The sequence below is a fragment of the Argopecten irradians genome, chromosome 6 (assembly GCF_041381155.1).
Source record: "Argopecten irradians isolate NY chromosome 6, Ai_NY, whole genome shotgun sequence".
NCBI lineage: Eukaryota > Metazoa > Mollusca > Bivalvia > Pectinida > Pectinidae > Argopecten > Argopecten irradians.
Genome location: NC_091139.1, coordinates 42,298,335 through 42,311,475, shown reverse-complemented (window position 1 = coordinate 42,311,475; position 13,141 = coordinate 42,298,335).

The following is a 13,141-nucleotide window of genomic DNA, read 5'->3' as shown; positions in this document are numbered from 1 at the left end:
AAGAAATATAGTTTTTAATGGGAAAATGCGGACTTGAACTATCCATTGATGAGACAAAACCAGTACGTGGTTTACCGTGCGCAGTTAATTTGCTACGCGGTTAATTTGCTTTTATAACTTCTAATAAACGTCCTTATTTATAAATTAAATTGTATGAAAATATGTATTGACATATACATATACATTTTGATTTATATGTATCTATTCAAAGAAACATTACAGTACAAATGATTTCCAGTAATTAACGGCAATTTTATGTTGCAATAAATATTATGTTTCTGATCGCAATAAATATTTCTATCTGTCAAAGTCCATATAGACTGCAGAATAAATATATCTTTTCTCATATCTCCTAACACATCATCTAGTCTGTCTGTGGTCTGGATGTAGTGGACATATTACCTGGACACGATGTCCACCTGTAGTGGACACCGTGTTCACACGTAGTGCACTCCGTGTCTACCTGTAGTCTAAATCTTGTGCACTCCGTGTCTACCTGTAGTCTAAACCTCGTGCACTCCGTGTCTACCTGTAGTCTAAACCTCGTGCACTCCGTGTCCACTCGTAGTTCACACCGTGTGCACAATGTGTAACCTTTAGTCTACTATCAACTGTAGGGTCGGTAGGTCGGCAGGATTTTTTTTAAAGGGACAATTCAGTTTAAGAGAATATTAAAATTTGTACATATATCGGAAAAAACGAGTTCTAATGGAAATTAGACCAGTCGGTTTTCTGTGATATGCAAGAAAAGCCCATGGTGTGTAATGTTCGAACTCGCTCGCTGTCCGAGTAGTGGCTGTCAGGCGCAGTCGTGACTGTAGCCGTATCACTGCTGGTACCGGACGTCTGCGGTCGGTGTGTTCTCCATTTGCCCACTTTTTAGAGAACAAAGAAAAGTGTTTGTATAGGAGAACAATGGCAAACCAATTATAGTCAGTTTCATAATAATTTTTACCTGTGCTTACCTGTATTTGTTTACCTGAGCTACCTATAGTTTGTCAAAAGTGGGGAAATAGAGAGATATCAATATGTACAGTATACAATACTATATATATTTTATGCATTTTGATAGAAAATTATGCATTATTTTTTATATGTTACATCTTTATAAATTTCAACATTGAGATACGAATAAAGAACAAAATAGCATCCAAAATTTAGGAGAAGTGTCACAGGAAGAGCAAATTGTTTTATTTACAAATTGTTTCAATTTCAAGAATTAATTAAAATCATAAAAACGTCTACATCTGTCGTTATTAAGAGAACCCAATCAAGACAATAATGCTTGTAATATTAGAACGTGTGCTTATATAGCTATATAGAGAATATATCACAAGAAACTGTTCAATTCTATATAATCTGATAATTAGCAGAATGTTATGACAAGGATTATAGTCTATTTCAGAGAAGTAAACCAGGATTTACCTGTGTTTTACCTGTGAATATCATTTATGCATAACATGTACATGCATGGAAATTTTATTACATGGACATATCTATTAATATGTTACTTTTTTGTAATCTAGTTATGTTCTTGATATTTTCATGTTAATTGAACACATCAAACATACAATTAATATTTAGTACTAACTTCAAAAGTTCTTTCTATCTTTTTGAAAAACATATAATATATACATACATACACTGTACAACTACATTAAACTTCATCTACATATACACATAAATGCTACCTAGAAAAATAGTTTATGGTAATATGGTCATACCTTTTATAATACATATATAGCCTCTTTTCATTAGAAATCACCTTTTTGACAATTTTACTGAAATACACTGCAATATATAGTCATTTTAGGGCCCCATTTGGCCGATTTGATTGGACAGGTGCGAACTATCCGAAGTAGCATATATTATAAAAAGTCATCACTATCTATAAATTTCAAAAATTAGCAAATCTTTGAACAATTTCTCATTGTTCTTCAGTTATAGTATAACATTCGCATTCTCTCAAACAATTTGCAGTCTGCAGAAGTCTATCTTCTGTAGAAATGCTTAGGTTTTTTAGAGTGTGATAAAAGTGATGCGCGTTGATATATATAATACATGTATTATCAAATTATGCAAATTTACTAAGTTTTGCAGGTTACTGTAATCAAAAGATATCTCAATTAATCCAAATATTGCATTCTGAATAAAAAGTATATTGAATTTATCAATATCGCATACTCAGTAATTATTTCATGGAGGATATTTTAGCGACCATCTGGATGTTTCCAAAACATTGCCAAAATATCATCCTAGATGAAAAATAGCTGGATTTTCTCAATGTCTAACATACAAATATATACAGTACATGTATGTTTGACTTTCTTGTTACTGTAGAATTGGAATGTCGGGACATCAGTAAAGTTTCATATACAATGTATCTATGGAATACAACTGTATATGATATAATTAATTAGATACATGCATATTTACATGTGTACTGTTACAATTACATGTATCATCCTATAGAATTGAACAGTTTCTTGTGATATATTCTCTATATAGCTACATAAGTACACATGCAAAGATTACAAGCATTATTGTCTTGATTGGGTTCACATAATAACGACAGATGTAAAAGTTTTTATGATTTTAACTAATTCTTAAAATTGAAACAGTTGGTAAAAACAATTTGCTCTTCTTATGACACTCCCCCTAAAACTTGGATGCAATTTTGTTCTTTATTCTTATCTCAATGTTGAAATTTACAAAGATGAAATATGATGGAAAATTTTCTGTCAAAATGCATTAAATATACTGTACTGTATATATTGATACCTCTCTATTTCCCCACTTTTGACAAACTACAGGTAAATGAATACAGGTAAGCATAGGTAAAAATTATTATGAAACTGACTATAATTGGTTTTCCATTGTTCTCCTATACCAACACTTTTCTTTGTTCTCTAAAAAGTGGGCAAATGGAGAACACACCGTTTCGGTGCATTCGAACGGCACTTTGTAATGTAAAAAGATAATAAGGAAAAGAAATCGTATAACTTACATCCCTGACTGTACCTGTGCTTTACAAAATATATAACTTACATCCCTGACTGTACCCGTGCTATCAAACATTTTATATATAATTACAGCACAACGACTAATAAAAAAATAATATTTATAAACTTTTAGTACTTTTGCTATGCTTCTTCACAATATAACGTACAGCTACATAAAATCTGTATAATATTTTTCCATGATGGCGTCTATTTCCCTATGATTGTCGATGCTCTATTTTGATTGGTCAAAAATGTAATAGACATGGAATTTCCAGTGTCGTTTGATCACAGGTTACCGGATTTGCAATGGCAATCTCTGAACAGGTTTTCATCGGTTCCAGGTTGACATTGCATTTTTTAAAGACCTGACCGATCGTCTTGATCAATCAGAAAAGGGGAAAACTCGCAGTCATATAAAAAAAGATTTCTGACTGTACCCGTGCTATAAAACATTTAAGTATTTATTATGGGTACATGAACACGTGTGGGGGAAGCGGAGTTAAAGTCATGTGTGCCTTAATTTTCATACTCACGAAGCAATAAGAACATTCAATATTTTATTCGCCATCACACATTACCAACATTTTGAGAATTACAATACGTACAACGTATATTTTTTTAATTTTACAAGTAGAGCTAAGAGCTGAAAATATTTTTTGGCAGTGCTGCTAAAAGTCATTATATTTTTATCTACAATACAGTAAAATATGTGCATACGGTCAGACCATGAAACCAGGTTGTGGTCTACAAATACATTTCACAGTTTTAATAATATTGTTATTAGTAAGGATAAATTGATTTCTGCATGTGTGTTTCTTGGTAAAGACAAAAGGCATACAAACAAGAATTTTACAGTGCATATAAGGTAACATACATGTTTGTTTGTTTATTTGAATGATTTCTGATGGTTTTCAATATATTACTGGGGAAAATAAAACATGTCAATTTCCGCCCAATTACGACACATAACTTTAAATACGTAATCGGTCGGATTGATAGGGTAGTTGTATCTTTTCCTTGTACTGGTGTTTGTAAGTAGGGTCTTCGGTCTCAATACCCCGCCCCTCTCCACTCAACCATATATCAAAAGAGTTCTTGCACTATTGTCATTTTCCAGAATATTTTCGCCACATTCCATTGATGTCATCTGAACATAGTTCAGTGTTTGAACGTGTGTGTATTGAACGGCATGCCTACATGTGCATGGAGTGCGTCTTTTCCCAGAGAAGCTAGGTCGTACTCATCTCAACTGGACCATTCGACAGGATACAAAAACAAGCATCCCTTTGTTCTCGTCCGTGTCGATTTCATTGTAGCAAATCGCTATTAAATTCTGCTGAAGCTCACCATAGAGGCTTCCTCCCACACAAGTGTTTGTGTTTTGATGATAGATCATTTATATTAATTTGAAATGCTCTAAAAAGAACGTATATAACTTACATCCCTGACTGTACCCGTCACATATAACATACTTACATCCCTGACTGTACCCGTCACATACAACATACTTACATCCCTGACTGTACCCGTCACATACAACATACTTACATCCCTGACTGTACCCGTCACATACAACATACTTACATCCCTGACTGTACCCGTCACATAACAACATACTTACATCCCTGACTGTACCCGTCACATACAACATACTTACATCCCTGACTGTACCCGTCACATACAACATACTTACATCCCTGACTGTACCCGTCACATACAACATACTTACATCCCTGACTGTACCCGTCACATACAACATACTTACATCCCTGACTGTACCCGTCACATACAACATACTTACATCCCTGACTGTACCCATCACATATAACATACTTACATCCCAGACTGTACCCGTACTATATAACATATCTAACTTACATCCCTGACTGTACCCGTCACATACAACATACTTACATTCCTGACTGTATCCGTACTATACAACATATATAACTTACATCCCTGACTGTACCCGTCACATACAACATACTTACATCCCTGACTGTACCCGTACTATATAACATATATAACTTACATCCCTGACTGTACCCGTCACATACAACATATATAACTTACATCCCTGACTGTACCCGTCACATACAACATACTTACATCCCTGACTGTACCCGTACTATATAACATATATAACTTACATCCCTGACTGTACCCGTCACATACAACATATATAACTTACATCCCTGACTGTACCCGTCACATACAACACATATAACTTACATTCCTGACTGTATCCGTACTATACAAAATATATAACTTACATTCCTGACTGTACCCGTCACATACATCCCTCACTGTAAGTTATATGTGTTGTATGTGACGGATACAGTCAGGGATGTAAGTTATATATGTTGTATAGCACGGGTACAGTCAGGGATGTAAGTTATATACATGTACATACGTTGTATGTGACGGGTACAGCCAGGGATGTAAGTTATATACGTTGTACAGCACGGGTACAGTCAGGGATGTAAGTTATACATGCTATTTGTGACGGGTACAGTCAGGGATATCAGTTGTATTATTATGTTTTAAGTGACGGATACAGCCAGGATTGTGTTTTTTTTGTATATTTTATAACATTGTTATATGTACATTCTGTATGTAGTTTTCCTCCGACTGATACCGACAATGATGAATATCTATACCTACAAAGTAGTAGAGTCTAATCATTTTTTTTGCATCGTACATGTAGTACATTTATGTCAAATTCGCCTGAAAGTAGATGAAAAGTTAAGTGTTAGGCGTTTTATTACATTCTACAATAGCAAACCCCTTTCTAGAAGCTCTATTTTAAAACAGGATCGACGGTGCAGGCGTATTAGTGACGGATAATAAATCAAATACATTATGTGCGTTGTTATGCTGACGTTCGAACGGTGACCGCCTTATATCCCTACGGCCCAATAGTCCGAAGGCCCATTAGTCCTAAGGCCCGTTAGTCCGAAGGTCCAATAGTCCTAAGGCCCGTTAGTCCGAAGGCCCGATAGTCCGAAAAAAATAATATAACTGGAATTGATATGTGAACAGTACTCGAAATGTTTATTTCGGTTTTCGATGCAAAAGATTTGTTGTAAATTTGCTAAGGTATACTTACATGTATGTGACTATAGATTTGATGAAAAATGATAATATACAACGAAATGTTGCGAATTTTAAAAAAGAGCATAATCTTGAAATACGTAAACGTATCTGATATTAAAGAGTATATGCATTTTAATTTACAATGCAATCCGGTTTAACATCACCCACCCCCCCAAAATATCATTATGCGGACCATTTCTGTCATTAAGGGTAGAATAAACAAGTCAAAGAAAGGGGAAGGAAACGCAAAATACATGTACATATTGTAAAATATAACGTATATAAGGTATAATAAAGGTCATTTTTCGGTAAAATTATATTATACACCTCATTTATTCATGGAGCAACGTTAACCCTAAATATAACATATAAACCTGTTTTAGTATTTTTTTTTTAATTTGATGTAATTTTGACCTCGCAATGCTCCATGAAGAAATGACAACTTGCCGTCCAATCGTCCATATAAATTGTCAGATCAGCACTGCAGAAAAATGTTTTCGTGAAAGTACAACTGTACGTTAATTATAACAACTATATAACTTGCAATATTTACTAATTTTCGGACTAACGGGCCTTCGGACTAAAGGGCCTTCGGACAATTGGACCTTCGAACTATTGGACCTTCGGACTAATGGGCCTTCGGACTATTAGGCCGTAGGGATATAAGGGTGTCACCGTTCGAACGGACCGAACCATTTATAGATAACAGGCTTTATTATATGGCTGTGTGTTTTGCTCGCTCCTGATTGGCTGAAACTACACTTTCCCGCCACGATACAACACGATATCAACCAGAAAATTCCGAACTATGCATTGTGACGTCATCCCAGGTTGATATAAGATTCCAGAACCCCCAGGTCGTACCCAAATATAGAAATCTTGAATTGTGACGTTCTGTAAAATGACGTCACAATCACTTCACAGGTTGATATAAGATTCCAATAGCTCCAGGTCGTACCCAAATATAGCGCAAAGGGAATTTCCGTGACGTCAAAAATCTATTGTGACGTCATCATTCAGCGAGATGTAACGGAGAGCAGCAGGTTTACTGGAATCGATGTGACTCTGCAAATATTTGTGTGTGCATTTTTGTCAGAGTTTTCAAATTATAATTAAAATGTATTACGTGGTGTTTTCTCTATTTTATTGATATTATCAGCCTTTATATTCCTCCTCGAAATTATTCAACCGGATTATTGAGTATCGGGGAGAGGGGCTACTCAATATCATGAAGAGGAAATACATGTACATATACATGTAGTCAAATGGTTTACATTATGTAAATGCCATATAATAAAACAGATATCGACCTGTTTTCAGGTGGATACGGTGATTTATCAACCCTCGAAAGTGATATAACCCTCGGCCTACGGCCTCGGGTAATATCATTTCCTCGAGTTGATAAATCACCGTATCCACCTGAAAACAGGTCGATATTTGTATAATATATACATCCGGCACGATTACAGCCTTCCAGTACGTACGTGGACGGGTACAGTCAGGGATGTACAACGTAGCTGACAGCCCCTGTTGCGCTGTCCGCCATTACACATTGTGGTCGAACATCTTGTATGCCGAACCATGTCCCTTGCTCGTAGAGTAATGCTATTTTTTGTCTAGAACTGCTCAAATCGCTCTGACAGTAGTGTGTTTACCTAATTAGGTGAATTGTCTTGCCTAAAAAATAATTTATCACCTCCACAGTGGTTATGTATTTCATTCGTTTTACGTGCGTGACTTTCGCTCGGATATGGGTACAGCGTACATATTGTACCTGCTTAATCGTATTGATCAACGATTTGTAATTACAACGGTATCAATAAAATCAAAGTACTGAAAGTACTGCTGCGGTAAAACTTCTGGATGATAGGAGTTGATTCGAGTGTTAAAGATTGATAAGTCAATGGTTATATTATCAGTATAACTGCAAATTGGAAAACGATCCAAAGAAAACAGGACTTAAACTAAGGCTGAAAAACTAATACAAATAATTGTTTTTTTTATTTGGTCGTAATAATTTATCACATTGATTTATTTTCTCGCATTTTGTACAGGTCCAGTTATTCTAAATACACATAATGCATTTCAGTGCAGAACCTTCAATCAAAGAGGAAGTATTTATGTTGTCAAGTTTATATAAAGAAAAGTTTCAGCATTATGGTGACTTGTAATGTCAAATTAAATTGATTTTTTTTTGTTAAAAACTAAACAAGCATTCTTCAGATATCAAGAAAAAACTTACTGGTTATAATCTCATATAATGTTTAAGCAATACCGTACACGTATTTGACCTTTAATGACTAATATGAATGACATCAAGGATTTCCTTTTTAACAAAAATGTATCTAGCAAGTTTAAGAACACCATACTATCTATAACTACAAAAATTAATGGTTGTCAGACCGTGTAACATATATAACTAACGTATATTGTCATAAAGGATGACTTTCATGCTTCATAACTTCACTAATACTACTTTGGCAACATATCAGGGAGAAAGAGGGGAAAGAGAGGGAAAAAAATCTCTGTCAGCTATCAGCTGTTTACCGGTATATGCTTTATCAAGTTTCAAGTACATGAATGTATATAAATTAACTATAAAACTAAATAACCTGAGTTAATTAACTAAACGACATGTAAATGGCACGAAGAATGTTTTTTGTCAAAACATGTTTATATTTTTTCTCTATGTCTATCAAGTTTGTAGTACATTACAACATATATTCTAACAAACGGTAACGGCACGAGTTACCTAAATGACAGATATTGTCATCAGTGTCCTTTTCTAACTACAATTTGTAAATATCTTCTTATTAAACATTATGGAAAGTTGTTCAGCAAAATTTGGAGCAAGGATAGGTCCAAAATTCGGATCGCAAATTCACTCAGAAATTTTACTTTGACATGATAATTTACTTTGAAATTTGACTATTGGTTCCAAAACTGTTTTCATAAGGCTTGAACATGATAATTTACTTTGAAATATGAATATTGGTAGAAAAACTGTTCTTACAAGGCTTGGTTCAAGAAAAAACATAATTGTAGTATATGATTTAATGAAGGATAGTGACACGCTTACTTTTTACTGTTTTGATGAATTGATACAAATCTATCAGATTAGTACTAAATTTGTGGAATATCACGGTTTTATTATCTGCTATCAGAGAATACCTGAATTAGGCTGACTCTGAAATATGTCAAATTTGTTTCCTACTTACATTAAATATTTCATATTGATCTGTACAATGTAATGAAAAAATAACATACTCCTACCGGGAAGAGAAGATGGGAAGACTTAATTAGTTCAGTCGAATCATTTGAATTGGGTTGATATTTCTAAAATTTCCTTTACAGTAACGAAAATTATAAGCTTCAGTGGTTTCAATATATATTATAGCAGATTCACTCAGCAATTTTACTTTGACATGATAATCTACTCTTAAAAACATTGTGTTACAAATTATATAAGTACATTTGCCTAGTACAGAATAGTACGTACATGTATTACAATTTCATTTATATTTTAAACACCTCCGAATTTTTTCATTTAATTTGCATAAACAACCAAACGATAAGATTTCGTTATAAAATGACACTTAATCCTCTAAACAATAGAACAGCCAACTCTAGATCACTGCTTATTGTTTTGATGTGGTCATGAACAATGTATCACACCTTCACGCTTGGCTGCACACTGCTACCGATACGAAGAGATGTATATATGGGGTGGTTATCTATCCTTTAATCTTTGAAATATTTTTCTCGAAAACCCAGCTCCCTACCGCTCCGAACCGCTGTAAATGAAAATGTGTATGAGCAAGGGACGTCAGAAACATTATATAACATGTGTTGATAATATGTATAACAGTATTTACATTAAAACCTATCTATTAAAACCACCCAGTGGTCTGAGTAAAAGTGGTCTTAATAGCGAGGTGGTCTTAATTCTGAGGTGGACCAGGTTTCTTCTATGATCATGACGATCAAGAACAGAAACTCTGTATCCTAGCTGACCGGTACATAATATATGTACTGTATTTTTGTTTCAAAATTGAAATTTTATGAAAAATGCAATATACATGTATATATAAATGTATATTATATATATATTTTTTTTAAATTTTTTTGTTCAATTTTTTGCATTTAACACATTTACAAATACATGGGACATCAACATAAACTTGACATGACATATACATTACATTTATATAAAAAAAAAACCATAAGAAACATAACATAGCATGCTGAGTATGTACATGTACGTGTGGGGAAAAAAACAGTTTGATATATTTTGGTTAAGATAAATTTGCAAATTACTATATTTGATCAATTAGTTTTGTCGGCCATTAGAATCTTAATCATATCATATTTTAATGCATGCGTATCTAATCAAAACCAATAATTTACAAATATTTTTTAAAGTTTGATAAATTAGGGACATATAATGACTATACCATTTATTACTAGAGAATAGACATATTTTTTCATTAAATAAAGTTAATGGTGTGTGATTATTTAAATCTTAAACTGAATTTCACTGAAGTAATTGTTGACAATCTAAATGAAAATACTTTTTCTAGACATTACTTTCTATTATGTTTTAATTATATTTCAAATACATATCGTTAGTTTAATCAGAGATTTAGATAGTTATTAAATTATCTATGTCTCTGGTTTAATTATCACATAGTATCACCTGAGGTAAATGAGAATCTATGTGTTTTAAAATTAGTATTGATCTGTGTAAATTATTATTAATATTTACGTAAATCGATTTTAATTATCCCGCCATGTGCAATGATTGGTCAAATAATAACTTACGATCACAATCGGTAAAGTGTTTGAAAGACTACTGTGCAATAGTCAAGCGTACTTTTAACTAATGCAAAACACCGATTGTTTAGCGCAACAAAATAGATGACACATCTATTGAAATGAGATGATTGACGTACGGTACTTCATAAATATCTGAAATAAGATCAATATATCTCATGCATTAAAGAATTTTAATTCCATTGGCGTTACACGTATGAGAAAGAACTGCCTAAATCGTTCGATCTCGCCACCAGGGCTATCGAAAGAACGTTGCATTACTTGTGGTTTCGATCACGTCAACTGCCAGTCACAAGTATGCAAATGATGGCGATTAACACTCTCCTAGTACAGGTAGATAATCTGATAATTAGGTCGACGGAAACAAAAGACTGACTGATGTACCTGCGGGTAGTTGTTCACGGGTTGCTGCGTGCGGGAAGGTGAGGCACAGCGAGGTGTGAAGTCACATGTGCCTGTGGTCATAATCAAAGGGTCAATTAGTGTTAATTTAGTGGTCGTTGGGACTATGAAAATTGGTCGTAAAACGGAATAGCGGTGTGATTGTATTTCTGAAGAGAAAAAAAGTCGGAACTGAAAATAAGTGGCCGTAATAGTGGGATGTTCGTAATTTAGTGTATATGCTATGTCTATGTTTGGAATAAACTTTTGGAAAATAAAAATAAAATAAAACAAAAATAAATATAAAGACAAAATAAAAGAATATTTTCAAGCATGGTGAATTAACAACAAATAAAAATATGAAATAAAAAAAAATAAAAATAATCTGCCGATGATAAGGATTGAACCTGAGCCGTCAGCATAGAAAGCTCAGGACTTACCACGACACCACTTATTTCTGCTGATTGGCTTGTGAATATCATTAACTTAATAATGAAATGCAGTTCACTATATTTTCGTATTTTCTTCGCAATCCACTTAAAATGATATTGATGCTGCTGAATAAGTTTACAGAATGATTCTAAACTAGTTTATATTGTATCTGAGTGCAAATGACAACTACATATACCACAAATGTGTGGTTATTCAGTTTATTCTTCACGACACCAGCCGGGGGGGGGGGGGGGGGGGGGGGGGGGTAAAAAGCTAGTTCCGGAATTGCGATCCCAATACTGGTAAAACCAAGCGATCCCAATACTGGTAAAACCAAGTTTTACCGTAAATATTAAATAATGACGTGGAATTTGTCAATATTTTATGTTATATGTTTCATAAGAAATGTAGAACAATACATTTATGCCATATTTTGCTTCTTGGTTATGTAAAAAAATTAGCCTGAGTGAATTGTCCCTTTAAGTGTCTTTTATTCTAAATAATGGCCGGAACCGGTCTGAGATCGAAATCCTGTCTTTTATTTTTTTTTCTAGAAAAGTGGGGTGGAAATTAGGGTCTGGGGTAAAAAATTAGGGGCGGTCGGGTAACCCTTAACAGACATATTATTTTTATTGCCTAATGTTTATACACAAAATGTTAGAAATAATATTTTTACCTGAATAGTGTCACTGATAATTCGTCAACATATATTAATGCACCCTCATGAACGATCGTCAAAATGTCTCTAATGTACTGTACAGTGTAAAATTCAGCAATGATTAATAATTTGTTGAATTCATTACAAATATGCCAAAATGCATAGACTATTCGAATTAAACGCAAGCGTAATTATGACATTCTATATTGTTTTCAATCCAAAAGTTTTAAAATATCTACATGTAGAAATAATACACTATACAGTGAATATGCCACCAAGGATTTATAAGTCTCATATACATCTGTACGTCCTTGATACACCTGTCAGCATTTGGTATTGGAACATTCTAAAGATTTTCCCCACATTGCTACATATGTATGAAAACCTGGCTGTTAATAGGATATTAATTAATCAAACAAAGAAACAAAACCTTTCTCGACGATGAATAATACTATCAACAGTTTAACAACGTTATTTCCTCTTGTGTTATGTTATCTGTACCAACAACTCGTGTATGTGAAAGCTAATGTATAAGATACGTCTCGTTTTTGTAAATGAACATCAAATAATCTTCAACGTATGTGCGATTCCGAGACGGATCATCCTCGATACTCCAGGGGTTCCGATCACTTACGATCTCTACACCCCTGGACTATCTCATAGTGAAATTGAAGGCAGCTCAGCTGAAAATATTTGACCAATCACAGACCAGCAAAAATTTCCTTTGAAGACTACAGAG